The following is a 25,299-nucleotide window of genomic DNA, read 5'->3' as shown; positions in this document are numbered from 1 at the left end:
CGGCCTTCATAATTTATTATAGCAATGATGACAAAGACACTGCAATTAGACAAGCTTTTCCAGGGCGGGTATAATAATACAATAATTTCCAGTTGACCCCAAATAGATTCATCAAAAATGTAGGTGTACGAGTAACATATCACGGAACTAGGTCGTTATATTAAAATTGCAAGACTACAATACGAATGGCCTGGGTAGGTACTAGGTATTGATCTGGGAGTTTTAAATATTTAATTTTCGACACTGGTAACATTGATTTTGACATGTCTCTAGTGTAATACGTCAATTCATGGCAATGCAGAATTGATGATTTTAAATTTATTTTAAGTGATTTATAATAAAATTTTCAACAATTAAAATCAATATTTTATGCAGAAAATGGCACGTCATTCAACATTTCAATAAATTAAATTTAAGTTACTTAAATGTAATAAAATACTATTTGTCAAAAATCCACAAGCTTCCAAGACGGTAACCAATGTTTTTACTATACAAAAAAAAATACTTTTTAAAAATTATTTACTATCCAGTGCGATAGATAAAATTATCTGAATTATAAAGGTTATCATTATTATTTAAAAAAAACATCAACATTGATAGTGAACAAGAAACGTATTCAGCAAATTTGCGTCAATGTCACGGCATGCGTTAATAAACCGGTCAAGTGTGAGTCTGCTCTAGGTACCGAAGTTCCCAATAATAAAAGAATATATATTTTAAGCTTTTATTTGAATTATTTTTTTAATAATCCGAGTAGTTTTATAAGAGTTGTTTATCCTGTCCAGTCTCAATTATTTATCTCCAAATTGTAATTTTTATTGTCATGTATTTTATCACAAAGACAACATAAAAAAAATATTACACTTAAGTCACATTCCCATAACATTCATTGCCTTTAATCAATATTTTAGTTTACTTTAGCCAGCCTTTGAGAAACGTAGTAAGTAGTATTAATTAATTTTACGCAAATGCACATTTTTAAAAATTACAAAATAATTAAAAAAACAAGATACTTTCCTAGTTAACGATACAAAAACATAACGAATTCCTTTGAGAAAGTTGTCTGCATCGAAAGGTTAATTAATGTATTTCCAGTTTCATTTATGAATAATGAAAAATAACTTGTCTTTCACGAGAAAACAATCATTAACTGTCAAAAGGGTTTTTTAATTTTATTTCATTTTAATTGTGGCATAAAATTTTTATTTACAGCTAACTTTTTTTTTATTTCCAAAAGGTATTTTCACATCGAAATCTAAATAATAAAATTTTATTAATTTCTTTCAAATATAAAACAGAAAAAATTATAATTAAATCGCGAATATAAAGGAAAATTAGTCGTAAGAAAACCTAACTGCATTTATTCACTTTTTTATTGAATATAACCTACTTGTGCAAGTGTTTTACTTAACTTGAACTTTGATACTTTTTTACGTCACTTACATTTTTTACAATATTTTTCTGGTACTTAATTTGAAGTAACTTTTAAATGCAATTATTATTTTTAATTATTATAATTTTTTTTTACTAAATAAATTTAAAGACATCATCTTAAGTTGCTGAAATAAATAAATAAATTAGGTTTTTAATATAAAATGGTAAATACCTAATGACGTATATATGATAGATAGTAAAACGCATCCAATCAAATAATAATTGTGTAAACAGAGATCAAAGCGGCCATGCAGAGTTGAAATGAAGCGCGTTTTCATTCGATAGAGCAATGACATGTCAACGATCCGACCAATCAAGTGGAAGGTCACTGCCAAATAGCAGCGTCGATACATACTTGTTTCGAAATTTGAATGCCAACGCATTGATGTCAACAAGTTTGAGACAATAATAAAAAAAAAATATGTATTCTAAATACAAATGAGTAAACTAGCTCATCAAATTAATATGTAGGTAATTAAGTTAACGTTTAATTTAGTCATTTTATTTCAGCTGAACTTGGACTTATTTCAAAACTGTTACCCCCTTAGGTTAAGGTAAGGAAGACTTATTCAAAAAGAATGTGATTTTTAAAACAGTAACGAATTTGCTTCCATATTAAAAGAAAATTTATAATATAATTAAAAAAACAACATGGACGAATAGTTATAAAACACCCTTTTATATGATAGTCAAAATCAAAGACAGAAGACGGCTGGCCTCGCGCTTTTAAAATAAATTTATAATTATGACAAATCGGACGCGTCCTGTTGTTGGTATTCGTATTAAACCAAAATATACACGCCGAGTCTCGGCAGAACAACACTACACAAATAAATTGATTGCAAATTAATTACCAAAAGTACATTTATTAATTATGGTTCAAGTATTTGGTCGCTGCAGTCACTGTCCGTAGGCTTAATTAACGTTGAATATTGGAATTTTGAAGCCAGCCATCACGGCTGGATAAATTTACAAAGTCGGTTTTAATTTCGCACGTCTGTGAACCTTGTTTGCATTTTCTGTTTGAGCACTATGTTTGTTGAGAGGCTATTTATTGCATTTTGCATCAAAACGGTGCCCGGCCAGGTACTGTCCCGTTATTAACTGGCTTTCGACTATAAATTGCACATTTCACCCTTTGACTGACACCTATCCTATGTGCGGAATAAAATTGACTTTTTAATAGTCAAACTTACTGAAGGCAGGCAAGTTAAATGCTGATTTAAATTTCTGTTTCTACAGAATTTAATGGACGATACGGAAGCGTTTTACATATTGTGACTAAAAACAGATTGCACACAAAAATGTATGCGCAATTTTAGCACGTATTTAAATATTAATTCAACTCGCTAAAATTCGATCAATATCACAGCAACGGTCGAAACATTCACATAATAAAATCCGATATATCCATAAACATGATAAATATATACAATTATCAATAACACGATAAATATATTAAATCTTGAATACGTTGCGTCTTCTTGGCTGTTCGACGAGAGCTGCTCGATCCACATGAAAGACAAGGTAGTGAGAATTGGTGATGTACTGGACATCTCACCACCCGTGTCTTTCACGCGGCAGGGAGCCAGCGCCGGCGACCCGTCACGTGCTAGAAGCTACTCTAAATAAAGATATACAACCTCCTCACACGTTCGGTATGCCAATATTTTTGAGAGTAACTTTATGAGTAATGTTGGAATTAAATTCAGATCTAATATAGCAGTCAATGAATATTTACTGTGCTTTTAATTATTATCACACATTTATGTCTTTAATAAATGTCATACATTGAAAAGCATGGATGACTCTTTTGAATAATTTTAATATCTAAAAAAATATATTTTAAGAAATCGCAGACGTCACTTATATGTTGACTTTATAATAATTTTCGGCATCCCGAATGTGTAAGGAGGTTAGGTGTAACTGCGCGAACGCATAAGAACGAAAATATTTTTTATCATTACTTCATCCGACCGTGTACACGGACGTAAAAACAAAACATAAAATTGAACGACGCGAATATTTAAATAAAATTAAAAACGTCATTTTCAATTAGGTTATTATATAAGTAATGTAATGGTATTTCCATTATTTGGTCATATTAAATAAAGTTAATATGCAAACAAATTTTAACGAGACTATCACTGTCAAATAACTTAAGCACCGAAATAAACAATTATTTAAAAAAAATAAATTTACAATTCAAGAGATCGTTCAGTTAGTGAAAATAAAACAGGTGAAACAATAACAGGGGATTTAATTTTAAAAGCCGCAGAACAGCAGACTGAAATTGAACTCCAATATTTTTTTAAGTCTGAAAACACGGTCGCTGAATATTAATTGTTGGTTACAAATACATTTTTGATGAAGTTTAAAATATGAATCGGGTTTATAACACAGATCGCAAAGTCACACCAGAAAACGGTACATACAAATATTTCATAAATATATACATTTGCAAATATAAAATCATAACATTTTAATCATCAAAATACATTTTTTCTGTCATCACGAGAACATTTTCAAAGTAGGTATTCTTAAGTAGTGTTCTGTGTCTACCACACAGAAATGTTCTAAGTAAAATATAGCTTATTCCAATTGAAACAGGTACGAGAGTAGTACTATACAATTGAATTGCATGGTTCGATGTGTTTTATTATAACAAAAACAAATTTTATTTCATTAACGATTCACAATTTGTCAGTTGGAAATAATTAATTTTAAATTATATTCAAACTCCAATTAGGAAAGTTACGAACGAACAGTTTCCGAAAATTAGCCTAGCTCACTTGTTTGAAATTATTATTGTGAGGGTAGGCTGAAATATTTGACGCGCTGGGCCGCGTAACAGCGGTAACACTGCGCAGCCGCAGTATTACAGGAATCCGAAACATTTGTGCCCACCAAATGCCCATCACATGTAGGAATTTCGAGAACCGTGTTTGGGAAATAGTTTCATGTGTTGACGCTGTTAGATATTTATTCGAACACATTAAAATAACAATATGTCATCAATTTAATGCAATTTGGTAAGTTGTTATCGACATGCGATAAATATTAACGTGTAATTTTTAGTTTTTTGTTATTTATAAATTTATTTATCTTTACACTTTGACACAATAGCATTTTCCGATGCAAAGTTACAGGGTTGACCCGAGCTAATACAATCATAATTAATATTATTTGTAAAAATATTAAATACGAGTATCGACTAGGTACTTCAAAAAATTAAACATCAAAACATTATAACGGGTTATTTTTCAGACAACATAAAAAGTAATCTTAGTATTTATACGCTAATTAAACCGTAAAATTGATTAATCATATTTAGAAGTTGTAATAAAAAAAAATAAGGAAACAATTTAAATAACCTTCTAAAACCTTTTCCTAAAAATGTTTCCGAATAAATCATAGTTCAATTTGCTGGGCGTAAAAATAAACATTCCATTTAGTATTTTTTTAATCCAATCACGGATTTGCGCTTTCCGGTAAATTGGAATATCCGATATACTGAATACTGAAATACACAATGCACTTATTCAATCAACATCAGGTTACATTTAGCGTTATTTTATCAAGTAACAAAAACGAGAAATCCATTTTATTTATTATTATGCGAATGAAACTCAATATTCGATTAACGGATTATAGATTTTAGCAGCATTAAAAATGAATGTGTAAATTCAATTGTGTTCTGAAATGCAATTAGTTTAATTTTGAGTAAAATTTACCGATGGTTTTAAATAAATTTCAATATAATTTAGTGTTTGTTAATTTAATATTAATGGAAATACGCGACATTTGATTGCGAACTTTCAGACGGTAAAATTTAACTTTCAATCAGTAATAATGAATGCGAATGGTTTATTAATTATGAATTTACACTGTTCTTTTTTTAAAGGAAAGTAAAACTTTTTATTTGTACTTAAGTCACGGATATTTGATTGAATTAAAATTAATTTTTATTATTGTTAAAAATTAGAATTTATTCTTATATTTTTATATCCAAGATTTTCACTGGTTAGACAAACAACAAAGATAATTAACCAAATGGTAAATCTAATAGAACGAAACATGCAATTCACGATGTTACTGAAAATGTTAATAAGGTATTCGATAATGTCTACAGCTTAAATTAATACGACAGAATGAATGAAATGAGCATGATAACACAACAATGATACGTACATGTTTCGAAAACTCATGAAATGTGATGACATAAAAAATAAGTCGCTCAAGCGCATACATGAGGAATAAAAACAAAAACAAATAAAATACATAGATGAGGGGATGAAAGTTGATGAAAATAATAATGCATGAAAAGCGTAAAAGTCGTGTGAGAGATATGAGGTTATGATTGAATTGCAATGGATTGACGGTCTTTTGTTTCTCTCACAGACATATGACCTACCTGGGCAGTGCAGGGATGCTCGGACGTTCGACGTTGCTCCAGCGGCCGCCACCGGTCGCCCTCGAAGCTCTGCTGCTGTCAAACGGACCACAAAACCCATTCAAATGATTTATAAAATTTCTAACTAAAACGCCAGCACCTTAAACACTAACAGATTATCACATTTGCGAAGCAAAATCTGGGGGAAAATAATTATTGGTTACATATATGTATATAAAAATAAAAAAACAAACGAATAAATATCTTCCCGTTGACCTATTAAAAAAAAATTTAAGTCGCTGTAGCAATGTTAAATTTCGCATTAACGATGATAACACATAAAATTATCTAAGTCTAAATGAAAAATAAAATACATATAATAAAGAAATTACATATTTTGATAATTACCTGTGAGGGTATGATGATAATTCTTTTAATCAGCTCGAAGATGTTCTTGTCACCGATTGTCAACGAACCGCGTCATTGTGTCTGCAACAAGAGAAAATCTGTTGTTTGAAACGAGAACATAATCAACTAAAGCGGGTACATAATATAACAGAAATATATAATACTATATTCTAATTTAATTATAAATATAGTGCGCACAGCTTCAGCAGAGCGGACACAGTTAAAAATAAAAATGGAAAATTCGCAGAGCACAATATTATAACAAAACAGAGGGTATTTCAAATATAAAACTATAGAAATTAAACACTATGCAAAACTCACCGGTGGCGTAATAGAAATAAATATTCCTCAGTTACGTCACACAGCACCACATCATTACCTGCGAAAGAAAAAATTATAATTAATATAAAAAAAAAATTGCACCGGAATACACCTAATTCAAGATAAATAAAAAAAGTTACATAATATACGAGCTTAGTTTTCTGAAAAAATGTAACTTTTCTGTTTCATGATTTATTTCTCAACACGTTAACTAGCACTATATTTTTAAATAAGCATTAACTGTACATTCCTTTTTCGATTTTCAAAACTCGTCTACCGTCAAACACTGCTATCAAAACTCGCAGAAAAAAAAATAAACTGACCGCAAAAAAAAATTAAAAAAATAAGCCTTGCGTTACCGGACACGAATTTATGGAAAGAAAAAAAAAACAATACAGCAAAGGTAACAGCTGTTGCATTACCGTTAGCAGATGCCACACGTTAGGTGACGGCGGGCGGCGCGCGAATGATCGCAAACAACACGCTCACCTCACCGCCATCGGATTTGAGTGCAACAAGCCCTTGCCTCTGTGCGTACCCGCGCATGCGCCCTCGACACTCCTAGACCAACCACTTTAATGAGGTGTGGACAATGTGTTGACCAAACTACCAATTATGACAATTGATCATTTAACCGAAATAATTATTCGCATGTCTGTCGCGCAGACTTCGACGACACAAATAACATTATCTGAGGGTAGTACAACATTATTTCGATAGATCGGTTCGTTTACTGCGCCCAACGCTTCGTTCAACCATTCCGCTCACTGATTGAGTCGTAATTGCAAAGTATTATTTTCTACCAAGATTGAACAAATAACGACGTTGCTTGAAAATTTGTGGAACGTATATATTATGGAATTCCTCGAAGTTATTTCGAGACTTGTGTAACAAGATACTGACTTAAGGATATTTTATAATAAATACTTATATAGATACCTTTCACTATTTGAATCTCAATTCTATCATTAAGCCAAATGGCTGAACGTTGCCATTAAGTATTTTCAAGACTGTTGGCTCTGTCTACCCCGCAAGGGATAGAGACGTGACCATATGTATGTATGTATGAACATCAAGACCCAGGCCAATCAGAGCAAGTTCGTTTCTTATTATGCCCTGGCCGAGATTCGGACCCGGGACCTCCGGTGTCACAGACAAGCGCACTACCGCTGCACCAACAATGATATTTTGATTAGCACTTAAGTAATTTATTGTAAAGCATGTAATCAAATATTAAATGAACATCTTATGAGAGATGAAAAATAATTTGGATTCTTGCTGATAGCGACGAATTTAACAGATTGATATATGTACAAGTGTATTTGTTTCCAAATCGTAAAAATATTTACGATGGAGATTAAACACAGATTATCGTCAAAACAGTCACTAACGATGACTTTTGCTTTCATTTTTATCAGTCACAATAATTTTTCGATATAAATATTATTTATGCGTGGGTACATAAAGAAAATATATGTACACTTTTAAGATATTTTGACAAGATGTGACTAAGACTGCAAGAGTAGTAAACAAATGTATCTAACGTACGATGCTAAATAATTCAAATTAGTTGATCCCAGCAGAATATCAAAGAGTATATTCAAAGTTTGCACCAAAACAGGAGTCATTTACATTATGGCTGTCCATAAAAGGTGCATAAATAAAATGATTACATCACTCGAGTCGTCGTAAATTAACGACTTCCGTGCCCAACGTCTAAATGACACATGTTCTCATAAACAGAACTGACAAATGCACTGCACCATTTCCAAATGGTCAACACTCAGTGGTAGGTACATAACATTACTTTCCATCAAGATTTCATTGTAAAGTTAGAAGAATATACATAAAATCACGCGACTTTCCCGGAGGAGTAGGTAGAGACTAAACCTTTCCACTTGCCACGATCCCTGCATAATTCTGTGAAGCTAGTCGGTTTGGGGTACTCTTGACTTGACCTTTTGCCAGAACGTCTCCGATTTGATCAAGTATAGATATAATAATACCCTTTATTGCAAATAAAATTATAACACTAAAAATTATTGTGTAAGTACCTACTTAATTAAAAAACAAGCAAGCAAAGCATTTACCTGACAATGCTACAAAATTGACGATTGCATTTCATACTGCCACCCAACAGTCGATAAGCTTAAGTAATTTCATTGTTAAAAGATTGTGCCTGTAAGAACTATTTAAATTGACCTTCCAATTCCTAGACCGTGGTGTATTACTGAAACGCGTAACTGAGACAAGTGCCAGAGATGATAATGAAACTTTCTCTACCGTAAAGTGAACACAACATTACGAGAAGTTGTTCAAATATTGAGACATTTCAATAAATATTTATAATTCAATAGCCTGAACTGAAAATGACTCACACTGTAGGTAATCATTCCATACAATAATGAGTTATCATTACATGTTCTTTGAACCAAGATCGATATAATGGATAGTGTAGTATCTTTTATTACGCACAAGCGTTTGCGAATGTCCACAATTTCTATCAGGACATCACTATCAAATATACATTAAATAAACTTTATCAGTCAACCTAAAGATATCTGACTCACAAAAAATATCTGATTACCTAATATTGGAACTTAAGGAGTGAATACATTAATGTGTTACGATGTTGAAACAATTTTGGTTTTGGGCGACAAGGAAGATTACTTAAATCTACCAGTCGGAGCGTGAAAATGTTGTATTGGCCTGCGACACCTGAACAGTCTTGTCACACCCGAGGACGTCGAAGACCAGTTTAACACAGCCGGTGCAAAAGATGAACCAAAATGGCAACAGGTGAGTACTTTAAAATATACCGACCGATATGAAAACATATTTGCACAGCAAACAACACGTGGGGTGCAGTGGATTTAAACAATATAGATTTTATTTCTCGCACAAATAAATACAATCAGTATTGATAAACATCTGATGAACTATAAACGATCCGTGAATGAATATGTATGGAAATAAAAACTTCCGTAAATAACTGAGGCTAGTGGACTGTAAACGCCGCCCTTTCCAATAATAATTGTGAAAATGTATTGTATTTGCATGCGGTTAGCGGTGTAGCCAACCCCTCAGTTTTAACTGTATATAGATCTACAGGTTTTTCGATATTTACCAACACCGGTTGCAGTTTTGATAACGAAATGCACAGATTCTTTATAATTTGTACAAATTTCATTTTAAAAAAAGAGAACTTTAGGAAGGTGACCATAAACAATTCCTCATTCCGCGCATGAATGGAAAATCAAATACATCACTAAAAATTAAACGTTGAATCAGGTTTCTACATTTTTTAAGCTGATATAATTTGACTTAACCCTGAGGTGGGCAACACTGGTGGTTTGTATTCCGTCCGACTGGACCTTATAATTGCCATAATGAAGCACGTCGGTGCTCCAGTGTTCAGTCCCACGAGCTGCAATATCACCGAGAGAGAAGTTGAATGAATGTAATAGCTATTGAGATAAGCCCGCCTTTATGTTCATTTATCATTTCGTTTTAGTTTACCTAAGAGGTTATAGGTATACGCGTAATCTTTAACACAAGAACTTTTTCTTTATCAAGTCAGAAATAGAACAATATGTCAAAAGAACAATATGTAGAATAGTATCTTATCTAACAAATGACTGTGACCAAAAAGGCAAAAATGTGAATAGAATGTGGATAACCATATTGATACTGCTAAGATTCCCGTAGAAGAATACAGGAAAAAAAGACGATATTTTCTTTAATACATCATAGACATTAAATGAAAATTGAATTAATAGCACAATAGATGGAAGCAAAGAGTAGGATGCATCTATTTCACTGCAGAATATTTTAAAAAGGGTCACACTTTACCTATTACGTAAAATATCTAAACTATATAAATCAAACTGTATGTATAATATTACTAAAATCCAAATTGTAAACCACATTAACAGCTGCCAAAAAATAGACACAAACTGACTTCAAAGACTTGCATTTGCTTCCAAGAATTGAATTGAGTTTGTCCTAATTGGAGCTGGTATTGTTCAGTTCGTTATCTGTGCAGTACAAGACATTCTTCCGGTCGCACAATACGCCGCATGTGGGGGGGTATTTTACACGTTTATTTTCGTATTTTTGCGCGGCGCAAATGCGCGCGGAGTTATTCCACTGACACGGTCGTTTTGTGAGAGAAGTTGGGTTTCCTTGTTACAAATAACAATCTCTCAATGGAGTGAACTCTTTCCTTAGAAAAAATTTTAAATGTGGTGCAAATAAATTGCTTCATATTTGAAATATCGTTATTGTCATTCAAGGAAAGATGTTATCTATAATACAATTGAATTGTGTGTATTGTATTATATAAACTACCAATACTGAAAAAGACATTCTTAAAAATAGTCCGTAAATGAAGTAAATTAAAAAAAAATTAAGAGGCGTGATTTATGTATCACACAAAAATTAACTTGTTTATGCCGTGTCGTCATTTTTTTTAAATTAATGCATATATATTTTCTTTAACTCATTTGTCGTCATTCAATCATGTGTCGCATCAATACCTACTAATAGTTACAAATTAGGTTTTAACTTTACATGAGGCGCGGATATCGGAAAACCTTGTCTTATTAAGAAATCGATGGCTACGCGCATGCGCGCTCCGGCGTTTGCGATTCGCAGTTAACCTTACGCTAAAACTTAACGCCCCCTGCAAAATTACGACCCAAACGGCCCGGGAACAAGAGCTATTTTCCCGCTTTCGATCCCGGGGAACCTTGTTGCGTATTTGCACGTGTTGAATAAGCTCCACTCGAAGGCTGTAACATGTGCGTTGTAGTTTTAGTAACGGAAGAGACAACGCATTTTTCGCTTATGCATTTATGAAACTGATCGAATATTTGACTTAACAATTGCTTAAATATACAGTGACCCAATTCGTGGATGAGAAAGGACGGTATTTTCGCATCATTCTCATCAAACACATCACACACACATCTTTCTTAAAGACGATACGCCACTATTTCCATATTTTTAGAGACAAAGACACAACGGCTGCGTGCGAGCATAAAGTTAACCCTATCTCACTTCTTCATTCCAAAATGTGCCCGCTAACCGAAGCAAAACAAACACGCAAAAAAAAATGCAACAAGAACAACAACAACAACAACAACAGCCTCGCCGATCACCTGGATGTTTCCAGGTGACCGGGCATTAGGAAATCCAGCGCTGACCTCGGCGCAAGTTGACGGCCGCAGCGAGTTCAAAGCCACCTGTTCTCCGCTCCGTTTTACGCTGCCATTGAGAATTTCCCTCTTAGTACTACTAGTATTTACATGCACCGGCTTATGACGCCGGTCGCGTTACACCTGCTGTCTGCTTTTGTTCTGCATGCGCGCTTAAGTTCGTTAGCATACGGTTAGATTTTTTTGGTGAATCTTTTTATTGTTTCATCTCTGTTCTATCTTTGTATTGTTCTGATTATTTTATAATTGAAAGTCTGTCTACTTTTAACTTTGAAGATACATAGGTACATACATATAATCACGTATACAGCCCTTGCGGGGAAGACAGAGCCAACAGTCTTGAAAAGACTGATAGGCAATGTTCAGCTGTTTGGGTTAATGATACGAGTTGCATTGAGATTCAAATAGTGACAGGTTGCTAGCGCATCGCCTAAAAGAAGAATCCCAAGTTTACTAGCCTATCCTTTAGTCGCTTTTCACGACATCCATGATAACGAGATGGAGTGGTCCCATTCTTCTTAATTTATTTTTTGATGCCTGGAACCACATGGCACTAATTAACTTTGAATCAGCAACATATTAAAGCTGAAGAAGAAGTATTACAAAAATGCCGATAAAAACTAAACAGAAAAACAGACGGTGTCAAAATGAGAGTAAAACGAGAGAACAGAAATAAGCAACTATGTACATTGCTGAACCTGCAGTGATAACGTTTGTCGCTTTAGTATTTGCGTAGTAGCTATTCAATGCGGCTTTGACATTGCTCTCATATCTCGAAACGACGTCATTCATTCGCTGTTATTTATCGAACTGTCACTTTTACTCCGAAAGCCCGGAGTACACTCTCTGTGAAACGGTGTAGCTCGCACTCATATTCACACTAACCGTTTAAATAAATACATACATATGGTCACGTCTATATCCCTTGTGGGGTAGACAGAGCCAACAGTCTTGAACAGACTGATAGGCCACGCTCCACGTCAGCTATTTGGCTTAATAATAGAATTGAGATTCAAATAATGACAGGTTGCTAGCCCATCACCTAAAAAAAGAATCTCAAGTTTGTAAGCCTATCCCTTAGTCGCCTTTTACAACATCCATAGGAAAGAGATGGAGTGATCCTATTCTTTTTTATACTGGTGCCGGGAACCACAATAAACATAAATAACAATAATTAATATATACGGGACAAATTACACTGATCGAGTTAGCCTCGAAGTAAGTTCGTGATATGTGTTACGAGATACCAACTCAACGATACTATATTTTTTAATAAATACTGATATAGATGAACATCCAAGACCCAATTAGAAAAAGTTTGTTTTTGCCCTGGCCAGGATTCGAAGCCGGGACTTCCGGTGTCACAGACAAGCGTACTACCGCTGCGCCAGAGGCCGTCAAATGCGCTCTAAGTCGTGTTGTACACATATTTGCATCCTTGTCACTCTGCCATGAATGTGCAATCTGCACATAACAGTTACAACAAAACATATTTCGCGCTTTTCAAAATAGATATGTTTATTATTGTTCAAGTTACTTTTTACCAGGATACATGGCTGACAATAATCTTACATGAAAAAAAAACTGGCATCACCAAGTATCTGATATACAAGTGTATCGTATGTATTCTAGCCTTTACTCTCCTTTAGAAAGTAGCAACCATAGTTCAACGTTTATTCAGAAGCCCTAATGAAACAAAAGGTAAATAAACAGATTTTCTTTTATGAAAATTGTACACCTGTACCAATAAAACAATAGAAAGTTATAAAAAGGATGCCTTACTATATTTCGAGTTCTTGGAATAATTATTTGAGCTGTCGCCGAGACTTTTGCTACCGAACTAATCCTATAGTAAAGAGCCTATATATACACGTTTGAAAGTTAATTAGTTAGTTGTTTTATATAACAAAGACAAATCAATTGAAAAATGAACAACAATAACAGTAGAAAATTAAGACGCAAATAATAATAAAGGCGAAGATAGCATACATTTTGGTTGGGAAGATGTTTCTGCTGGTGGCAACGACGCATTCGGTCCTGATATAATTAACTATCACAATATTCACGTTATCCACTGCGCAGTAGCAACCTTACTTCGTAGGTGTAAATAAACGTTCTGCGCAGCGGTCACGCTAATGTCAGGAAGTTTGGAGCATCGTATTATTATCGATCCGAGCTTCTTCGTTTGTCAAATTGTTCGCGAGTATTATTTTAATACTCCGCAAAATGTGAAAAACATCACCGACCCGGTCTTAGAAGAACAATGGCTTATCTAGAATGTTGAAAACAAATCAGTTTATATTATTCGTATTAAGACGGCCGTTTGTGTTTAAGACACAGACCGTAGAGATACGAGCGGAAATTCTAATAAAGCAATCGTGAATTTGCTTAACCCATGAGAAATTTCAATGCATAGTCTTCTACTATAGAACTATAGGAACCACACGGCCGATAGATTGTCCGTATGAAAACAATCGGTGCAAACAAGTTGCCACCGTCACACGGCGATAACCGTGTTTTGTTATAACAATCATATCGTTGAACGTGCCCGTCAGAACGTCACGCTATCATCGCCGGAATAAATTTAGAACGAATAATGTAAACGAACAACGCCTCCGCGTAAAAAGGTTTCATTGAAATTATTGCGACCTATCATTTCGTATAAAAATATGAATTTAAAAGCAAACAGCGTTATTTTTAAATTTTAAACAACCGGTGTTGTTACTGTGTATTCTCCTTTTAAACACCTGACAAACTGAAACGCTGCTAGCATTAGCAATGAGGCACGGACTTATCAAGTTTAATAAGGATAATTTTTGTGCATATCCTTAAATACGGATAAATTGTATCGTTGTAAAACAACCAATAATCCTTAAATAGCAATACTATATAAATAGTAAGAAAACTATAATAATCAATAACGTTAAAACATTAGAAGAAAATGGACAAATGATGGGAAAATATAACGGGCGTGATAAAACGGTGTAATTAACGCTAACTAAGGCTGCAGCAGATATAACAGTAGGTAGGATGGAAGAACTATTCGCGGATTTAGTAGATACGCCGTAGTAACAAAGTTGGCTGCGCGCCAGCCATACGAAGCGGTGAGGCCGCCACATCGCTGAATTATCAGAAAAGATTGTTGTAAAATTAGTCTCGGCCAGCACTGCAGATTTGACTGAAATTTTTAAAACCGTGGTAGTTGCCATATTGTTAATGCAATATGTGGGAACATCGTTGAAGAGCTGTACAAAAAGGAAATTATATCTTACAACAGACCTATATAGCATAAGAAAATGAATGTACTATACACTACTGAAATTTAAAAGCTTAATATACAGTATACAAATTTATGTTGCAAAATTAACCACAACTTAATGGAAAATATCTAAAAAGAATGGATAACTAACGAGTTAGAAATGGCGTGTGCCAGGAAACACAGTGAGTTAAGAATCCCTAACAAATTGATAATATAATTTCAAAAGCGATAACACCTATCCAAATTATCATGTCCGCTGCGCCGTTATCATTGGCTTTAAATAAAACAAAATACCGGCTATCTCTCCATTATTATATGAGAGATAGTTCCATTCAGCCGAATGAACTTATTCTTCTACAAATTTCATTAGCCGCGTTCGTATAAAGATGTAGGGCGATATTGTAGTCAATAAAAAAGGAAATTCACAAGAAACGTGTCAAATCTGTTGAAGAGATATTATGCTATGATGCCATTTTACAACTTAAGACCGAGTGTGACCCTGTTGATCTATTATACTCTCCAACACCAAACAATTATTGCTTCTCTTATAATTATAGTACAAATGCAGAATCAAAGAGGAAATTAACCAGGCATGCTATTAAGTGTCACTTAAGTAATAATAACAAGAGCACAGCATTAATGACATCATTTCCTGATAATAATAACATATTTGCGACTGGTCAGCGAATCCGATCGGGGTGAATAACAATCATACAACAACGCAATGCAAAGAAGGAGGACGGCATTACCTTCAATTGCGATATTTGTTTATGAATTGTTTAATTACTTATTATATGATCATTTAGAATACGTACATACTTCAATATAATTTAAAACGGTAGAAATTAGAACATACGTTAAATTAATTCGAATGAGCTAGTACTTGTTGCAACTCAATTTTTAGATTACTTAGTTCTATCGACTTTTTGATTTGTTGTGTAATCTTTACGATTTCAAAACACAATCAATAAAAAATAATAAATTCAATAAATAAATCAAGAAAGCTTACCTGGCACCTGTTTCCTGTCCGACGACTGCGTGATGATAATGATAACGCCATAGATAAAGAGTTTATTTCACTCCTGAAGATTCTCAATCATTTATCAAGTGTTATCAGGTGTCGTAATGATCCGGTGAACCCGGTCGCGTTGCGAACCGCCGATGTCCGCGACAGCAAGGCATCGGGCGCCCGATCTGAGAACAATGAATTATAAAGAATCACAATTGCGTCCTGACATCTCATTTTGAAAAGAAACAATAAGCAGAAGTATCTAAAAACTGGGCTCGCTTGTCCCGCCAGCGATTCCGTAACGGAATATATTCGCCACGCTCCGCCAGCACAAAGGCAAGGAATGCACGCATTGCACAAATTTCAACCCAGTTTTTGTGACAGGGGGTGACTTGTTGAATGCCGGGTCGACTACCTGCGTTTGGTCCCTCGTCGACCGACAAATCCCACGTAAAGAGGCTTATGGATCCCGAGGTTTGTTTGGAACTGTGGGAGCGCGCTCAATATGCCAGCAAATCACTAAAGCGATTGTGGCCGAAATTCATCATGCTAATGGGGCAATATTGTTTTATGCGTCACTAATCACTTTAGCCATTCGTTGTACTTTACATTTAGTATTCTGTTTTTACACCGACATAATATAAGACGTAGAAACACTAATCAGCAAAATATAGTTCCGCCGAATTCTAACTTTTAGGTTTTTATTTGGAAATTACTATGGAACAGTTATCTATGAATCTAAATTGGCGACAAATTTTGTACAATCATAATATATTAAACGTCATTACAACACCTATTATCTTCCAGATTTGGAGCAAACGGAGCGAAATTACTTTACAAACATCAGACTTGCTCTTCTAACACGAATTTCATCCATTCCCATGTGTAACGCTCTAATTAGTTTGGAGAATTTCGAGAACTCTTGTTCAACGTTGTTTGCAAGTAAGCATTTTTAATTTATGTTGTGGTGACATTTCTCGCAATATAAGTCATAATTGAAATAAAAATGATTTATGTGTTTTGTTTTACATTATAACGATTTTAATTCTGAGCGCGGCTTGCGTGCGGCAATGCTCTACTTGGTGTAACGGAACGTAGCGTGGACTCTCATCGCAACCGGTTCTGTGGACCTGGATGCGAAATCAAAGCTCAATGTACGAAGATATTGGAAATCTGTACATATTTAAGAACGACATTATATAATTGACGATAACGATAATATAATTAACGAAAAAGACGTAAAAGCTTCACCAAAATTGTCCAAAATGACTTAAGAATTTCTATTGGATTCAAAACGCTATATGTAAAAAGAAAAAATAAAAACTATTCACCTCCATTATATACAAACGGGACTAAATAATCGACTTTATGACCATGACAAAAAAGGACCGACCCGGGACAACAAATCACCGTCAACGATGACTTTCTCTTGACCAGTCATCACAAAAGCGAGCATTTTTCAGCTAGCGTAGCAAACGAACCTTCACCATTTAGTTGTAATTTAACGTTAGGTATACTTCCTACATCATATAAGGCACCAAATTAGCCACCGTGTAGATCTTCCTGACGCACCGGCATGCAGTGGCCGTCCATTTAAATTCGATAATAAGATTCCAAGTCACGTAACTTCACTAACTAGTAACGGCGCTGCGAGGCGACGGTCTCGAGCCGGCACTAATATGAGAACTATGCATCCGGATACAAATTTCAAATCTAAAACCACCTCTAAAATTGTATCTAATCAAATTTGTACGCCTAAAGGGCGGCATATTGGGATGAATGTTATTCGATTTTGCATTAGCGGCTTAACGTAATTAGCTGATTGACATGGAATGTTCTAGTGTAACAATTATGATAATTTTCAATTTGCCTAACTGCAATCGAGTGAAGCTATCGGTGATGGTATCTAAACAAAATAACTCCACTTAAAGCAGTAACAACATAAGAAAAATTTAAACATTTTATACCGATTGTATGGGGATGATAATAATTTTCTAAAAATGACCGCATATCCATAACATTGTTACCCAATCACCTCGCAAAAGGAATAACTGTATTCAACTCACTAACTAAAATGTAATTCTCGGTAGTGACTATGTGGTGTTTCTGTGTCGCCCCGGGCGTCCGGTCACCCCACATTGTAAAAGAATAATATTCAATATGAGCCTCGTGCATTTAGCAGTGCTCTTTTTGAACATTGATTATCTTAGGGATTTTGAATTGACTTGAATTAAAAAAATAACAAAAGACAGTGCTTTACCTTCTTAAAGTGATCGTCTTTAGTTTTAAATCAAAATAGAGATTTAGATCAATTTGAAAACCCATCCCGTTCGATTATGGGAAGCAGACAGCTTTAGCATCAGAATTGAAAAGTGGCGCGAGGCCATTATAAAGCTGATACAAAATGTCACCCAGAATCAAGAAATATTTCTAATGAAACTATGTTACACTTTGTATGTAGTTTGTCTGTACCTCTTAAAGATTAATGTCTGCATCCACTGCGGTCGACTGATCTAAATAAACGACCCGCCCACGATGTTGGACAGAACTGGTAAGAAAAGTAAATATATTCTGACAATATCTAATGTTTGCAAAATCCTAACACTACATGGACAGATTTAAATTAACATATTACAACGTCTATAAATATATCATGACATTAGGACTTCAAATATAATCAGTATCGTATAATAAAGGAGGGACTAGTGAGAACGCAATTTGGAAGAAACTAACTGTACCGACGAAGAGGCGAAGATGAAGTGGGAAAATGTAGCCATGAAGAAGGGAGCTTCATACAATGAGATAATTAAGACGAATTAGGTAAATTCGCGTCAATCCGATCAATACAGTTAATTACGCATCTCACAGTGTGCAAACTACGGACATACTTGATCAAGCCCAACCTAGTAATGCAATAACGAAATTTATATAAGAGAGAAATTAATGAGGTTGTTACTATTATTTCTAGTATGGATTGACCAAGAAATTGCTTCAGTGGAGATGTTTTTACCAAAGAACTGAAAGGTATTAAACTAATTCCTTCAAAAGTGCATAGTCAAAATTTTAATGTTTGTTACCGCTTCTTCTGCACTGACGCCTTGGAAGCGGCAGTAAACTTAGTTTTTAAGTAATTTATTTGACGTCAACCAAGTTGTTAAACCATACGACAATTATTAAGCGATATAATAGTATCCTATAATAATGAATAAAAAATTTTGAATTTAAATTTTTGAATGACTTTTTTGATTAAGATCTCAATATACTTCTATGGGGACAACGAATCTCGACAAGCACACAACGCGAAGAGAGATGGCTTTCTTCGCATACCTAAAATCGCGTGTGCAATCGGACGCAGACGCCGGTTCCGTTGCACTCCATTTCGCACGAGGAGTGCACCCGTAATCACGACCGCACACAGCCACTAGTACTACGAGCGACGTAAAATATCATCAATGATAACCGAGACACCGCGTAATTGTACATTGTTAGCAATTGATACAATGAGCGTGAGACGCGGTACGGAATTTTAGGATCTAGATATGTTAAGGGTTGCTGTTTCTAGGAGAGTTGAAGATAATCGAGTTAGTTCATCCTGTTGCAATTCTTTTTTTTTTTGTTTTGATTGATTCAATTTGTTTTCTGTCTGGAGTGCAATATTGTCATGACATTTAATTTCAATTTCAACATTGTTTATATTTTGTGAGTTGATGAGATCTTCGCGACGATATCAAACGTTATCTACTCATAATTATCATATTTCTAACTGATTCATATTTCATTCAGGGTTTCAATTCAAAATGTTATTTTATGTGCATACTAAGAATTAGCGAGAGATAAGCATTGGCCTTTTCTTTACATGTAGATAATTGTTTTAATCAAATTACTTTATTAAATGAGAAATAAAGATAAGTTTTCTCCTCGCATTACCAAACCTTTCCTCATGTTGGTGTCTCAATCATATTAGACGCTTGAGCACGAAGAATAACATGTAAGATCAAGTTATTAACACATGGGTCGTAAAACGAGTCGAGAGGCCCTGCAAGGCGAACTGGTCATTGGCACGCCTGCGGGGTCTTCGGCCGCGCCATCTCATGACAGTTACTGACCTAAGACTAGACGCACCTTCGTCACATTCGAGGGTCGCCTTGCACCTGGCGACGAGTCGGGCTCGTTTTTCTGCTAGCTATGTGTCGATGGCGGTTTATTTTAATAGTGCCCGCGCAGATGGCGCGAGCGCAGGGGTCGCCCGCGCCAGCCAATAAGCACCCTATCGCGAGCGGGGCAGGGTGCACATGGGCCTGCGCCGCTGCCCAAGCCGTGTTGTAAACAAACCGGGCGAGGGCAATGGCTGCGCGCCACTCCCCGCGCTGCCGCGCCGGCGACGCCATTCAACCGGGAAGTTCACGCTTTATTTTTAGCGTTCCACGAAACCACCAATGATAATATAACGGCGTTTGTCAGGACAATTGTGTGAAATATCGGTTTCAGCATACTAGCTACTCGTTATGACGCTTAAAACGTCAAACAGAAAAAGCGCGCGAAAATATCAACGTTAGCAAGTTTCTTTGTGATATTATAATGCAAGCATGATATTAACAATATCATCATTGAACACCAACGGATAAGTACCACCCAGCCCTATTCGCGAGGTTCGAGATAAGATAGGAAGAGAAGTTCGGCGTGGGTGCGTCGAAATCGAAGGCGAGCAAAATGGCTCTGCGTTCAAATTGGGGAGCGACAACGGATATGAGAAAAAAAAATAAGCGTGATGCGCTATCGCGATGGGAGTAAGAATGCGGCACCGGCTTGCCGACAGGAAATAAAACGGTGGATCGGCTATTTTAAAAACCGGTCCGCAAATAATAATAGGCTTAATATTCGTAACTTCCATAGTGATATTGTCGAGGGGATTTGTCAGAGGGCCAGGTGCAGGAGCGGGGTCAATAGCCGGGTTAATGCGTTAACTAAACAAGCGGCATCATCGCATAGAGGCATGCTTGGCTGTGAGCGGTCGCTGCGACGTAGCATCCGCAGCAGCATCGGCATTGACATTGGAGGCGGCGACAGCGGCCGGCGCTGGGGCCAAGAACGCGATGTCGCTTCCGAGAATTGTTGTCTTCGGCGACGTCGGCGGCGGTCGGGCGCGAGTCAATGACCCGATGGCGAGGAGGGCGCGGGAGGGTGCGCGCGCACGCAGCCGCGCCCCGCCTTTATTTATTACGCTACGCGCGGCGCGCTCGGCGCCGGCAACGCGCGGTGGGGCGGAGGCCGCATTCCGGGCGACCGGCGCCGTGGCCCGCCGCACGCTGCCAAAATAACGCACACCGCATCATCTCGTGAACCGCCCGCCGACGTCACGAGTCCAGTCACACTTTAAAATAAACTAACTCAAACTTACTCAGTTTCGGGAACGGGAAGCGAGCACGTGCGTCGGCCTCGTGTACCATAAGTGTCACAGGATCTGTCACGGCCACCAAAGTCACTGTCCATGTCAAAAAAAGTTCTAACGAAGCCGGCGAGACGATCTTCGGTCACCGCGACACCGATCGGTCTTTACATAAGTCAACACTGAAGTTCACATGGCGCGCGCGAAGTTCTCGTCCTGAGGCACAGCATACGCGTCAGATTCGATCGCGGTATGACGCATTAGTGAGCGCGCGGCGCGGCCGTACAGAGTGCGCAGGCAGACGGGTAGTGGAGCGGTGGGGGGGCCGCCCCCCTCCCGCGGCACCGTGCTGCCCTCTGCGTCGGGCTCATCGACCGCGCTCGCCCTCACCGCGGCACGGCTGCTGCCGCCGCCATGCTCGTGAAGCCGCTCCCGCTACCGCAGCGACGTGTTCCCGCTCGAGCCCGACGGGACACTGCCTGCGATCCGCATCACCCCCCACACTATCATATTGAAAGTTACGCCAGCTTGACAAATAAGGAATCTGAACTTAGAAACAACGAATAGAAAACCCGCCAAAACTTTGTAACTCAATAGCAACTTTGAAGTAAAAAATGTTACAACTCTATCTAAAGGCATAAACTTGGCAGCGCTTAGTTGCCATTTAATCAATATTTAGATCACCAATGTCATGATTCATGGATTGTCAAAAAAACGCTGAGTCGGTCGTGGGGCGGGGGCGGCAGCAGCGGTGCGCTAACGGGCGACGACGTGTCAACAACCACGTACTTACGTTCGCGTCCAAACCGCCGTACGTACGAGCCTCACGAGTCTCGCAGCGGCGCGTTGAATACACCGTAATAACTGATAGATGAGGTATTAAAGCCGGTAACTAAAACAAATGCATCCGGCGTTTGTCAACTACAACTGCAGAGTAAGCACCTTGAACAGAAATTAAGTAAACAATTCAGACATTGTTCAGACGACAAAAGATCGCAACGACCGCGAAATTGCCATAGGTGCATTTCGGGCAAACGACCATTTACGACTACTAAGAATAATAAATTCAATAAACATTTCAGTTTCCTATTCATACGCATGATCTTATTTCAGCAAACACTGAGGATCTGGGGCAGAAATCCCATGGAACCTTCATAGAGATTCAAGAAACAATAATACATGAAATAACAACAACAACTCACAAACCAAGATACTTAAATAAAGGCACAAATGAAAGCAATGCCTCATCCACGAGGCTCGATTCTTAGTTTCAAGTGAGCTGCGATTCTGCAGCATTCAATGAACTAGTTTTTTTACTCGCCGACGCTCGAGTAAGTACGGCCCCGAATAAGAAATGAAACGCACGATCGCGGCCTCTCTAACGGGTAGTTATTTGGAGCGGATGGCGGGGTACTAGGATACGTACGAAATCAAGAGTGCACAGGTGACTAGCTTTTTTCTTTACAATTTGACGGAACAGCGGCGCAGACTGGGGCGTTTCTTGTGGATGCTATTGATGTTGTCGAGATAAATACAATCATTACAGGTACTGCATATTGTACATATTATACATATCTATGTATGTCGCAAACAGTAGGTGACAAAGTACAGCTACTCTCTCATTTTTCTTCTAACAGATAGCACTAAATTTCTGTAACTTAATAATAATTAACTGGCAATAGTGACAATTTGATCGTTGACTTATTAATGAAGATATCAGATGAACAGTCATTGTGTCCTCTGCATCTTTGTGTCTTCGTTCTTGTAATGTCATGTGGCAACAAATGGCTATGGAAAATTAATAAAATGTCACCAACAACATTAATGGATACAATTCCGATGCTATTATAAAAAACTGCGAGACGACATGTTATAGGTATAGCCGGTTGATCACGGTGGAAAAATGTTGCTTTCAAATTCTTATTAGATATACACATATCGGAGAGCATTCCACTATGTCTCTCAGCGGTCTGAGCGGTACATGATAAGGACGGCATTAACACAAAATAATGGACAAGACAGAAACTATTCTTCTAGGGCAAACAAACATTTAAACTCATCATATCAGGGATGAACAAGAAGATCACGATGATGAATAAACAATACGAAAAGATAACTTTCGATAGTCCTCAAAAATATCTGTCGAATTATTCACGAACTTTGTTAAGACTTTGTTTCACCTTTCCTCTTCTTTTGATTGAGACGGGAAAGATGTGAAGAATAAGTTTGACTCTTCAGAGCACACCGATGAGAAGACAAAAAATAACTGTCCTCTGCTATCTGCGTCAAATAGCAAACCCTCGAGTCATATGACTCATCAGAACAATCAAGTTTTTTGGGATAAACCTCCCAATAGTACCTTCTATATATCTTGTTCAATAAAAGAGGTCATAATTACTTCAGTTGTTTCGCAATTTATCGCGGGTACTAAGTGTAGAACTCATAACATACTTGAAGTTCTAACTTAGAGCTTGATAAAGACAGAAATGAGCAAAGCACATAAGCATCTTACATGTTAGAAGTTTTAACATGATTTGAGTTAGTATACAGTCGTACAACTCATTAGAAGTACTACGAGTATTCCGCCACCACTCATAGCTCAACCAACCTTACGGGCAACATCCCCAAGTTATGTTCGAAGTCCGCTGCTATCACGTTTACTTTCTCCAAGAGTGCACAATTTCTTTACTGCCTACAAAATATCCTTAGTATCCCTTTCGTTAAGTATTACTCATCCTCTATTCTAAGGATACGCCGATACACGTTACGCATAGCCATACAATCATAAGAAGTTCCAACTTCGAACTGAGTAAGTAAAGAGCCGTAGATTCTTTAATTTACAGCATTGGTCCGCCTACGCCGCCTCACAAATAGCGCGCGCGCCGCCTCTGACTCAGCGCAGACAATGGTGTCCCCGCTTCAGACAGCTTTCGCCAGTTCAACACGTCATCGCGAATTATCAGTCGACAGTTGCATAGCTGATTAGCACTGGACCTATCCGGCTTTTTACTTAGAAGGACCTCAAGAAATCTGAATAGTATAAGACTATGGTTTCACTTGAAACTGTAACAATGATGAATCGCCGATCGGAATGACGTGTATTCTCCGCAAATCATCAGCACAAATTGTACCTATCAAAAACATAGACTCCCATCTCTCAATAACTTGCAATAAAAATCAATATTTTCATGATTAGTCTGGGTCGTATATGTTTGTTAATATGTATAAGGATCCCTACTAATATTATTAATTCGAAAGTAAGTTTGTTTGTTAACCCTTCACTCGTTGTCTACTGAACCACTCTTCTTATTTATAATTAACAGTCTGGAGAAGAACAAAGAGTACTTTCATCCCGTTAAAAACTGCGGTTCCCGTGAGATTTGCAAAATACCTGTATTCTTTCGTAGCTGGCGCTAATTTCGCGTGGGCGAAGCTGGGGTTAAAAGCTAATTTACTATATAATACAGGACTTTGAAGTTTATATCGCATCCCATAACAAAAGTTTCGAGTTTCAGTTTGGGGTTAGGTGTAATGTATGTCTTGTACTGTATTTATTTGTAATTTGTTGAAGGACCCTCCCTGATCATGGAAAATTTGAATATATACTGAAGCTTTTGCCATTTTTAAAACCCGTGATCGCAAAATATCGATGTTTGCAATTCGATAGACTTTCAACTTCAGTCGAATATTGAAACAAATTTTATTGTCTGTTAATTCGGAGGAGTGCGTTTACATCGTCGAAACAGCTATATAAATTTTGAAGGTGTAAACTTTATTCTGTATCAAATGTGCTTTTATATGTACTATTAATATTAAAAAACTATAAATTCCTAAGAATCTAATTAAAATTAGATCATTTAGTGACATCAT

General features: G+C 36.6%; 1 long non-coding RNA gene across 2 annotated transcripts in view; it reads right to left on the bottom strand.

Moving 5' to 3' along the window:
• LOC106130534 (uncharacterized) overlaps positions 1-25,299 on the bottom strand; it is an 81,566-nt gene that overhangs the window by 14,004 nt on the left and 42,263 nt on the right. Inside the window, exons 1-5 of one of the 2 annotated variants that reach the window (XR_001228497.2) lie at positions 21,442-21,674; positions 16,044-16,228; positions 6,557-6,614; positions 6,236-6,316; positions 5,849-5,923 (exon numbers count right to left, since the gene is read on the bottom strand). This is a non-coding gene — a long non-coding RNA (uncharacterized LOC106130534). Of the gene's footprint in view, positions 1-5,848; positions 5,924-6,235; positions 6,317-6,556; positions 6,615-16,043; positions 16,229-21,441; positions 21,675-25,299 lie in introns of those variants that run through there. The other variant, XR_001228498.2, reaches the window with a different exon arrangement.

This window comes from Amyelois transitella, chromosome Z (assembly GCF_032362555.1).
Source record: "Amyelois transitella isolate CPQ chromosome Z, ilAmyTran1.1, whole genome shotgun sequence".
Classification (NCBI taxonomy): domain Eukaryota; kingdom Metazoa; phylum Arthropoda; class Insecta; order Lepidoptera; family Pyralidae; genus Amyelois; species Amyelois transitella.
The sequence above is the reverse complement of the archived record's forward strand: the minus strand, read 5'-3'. Positions and strand labels throughout refer to the sequence as shown.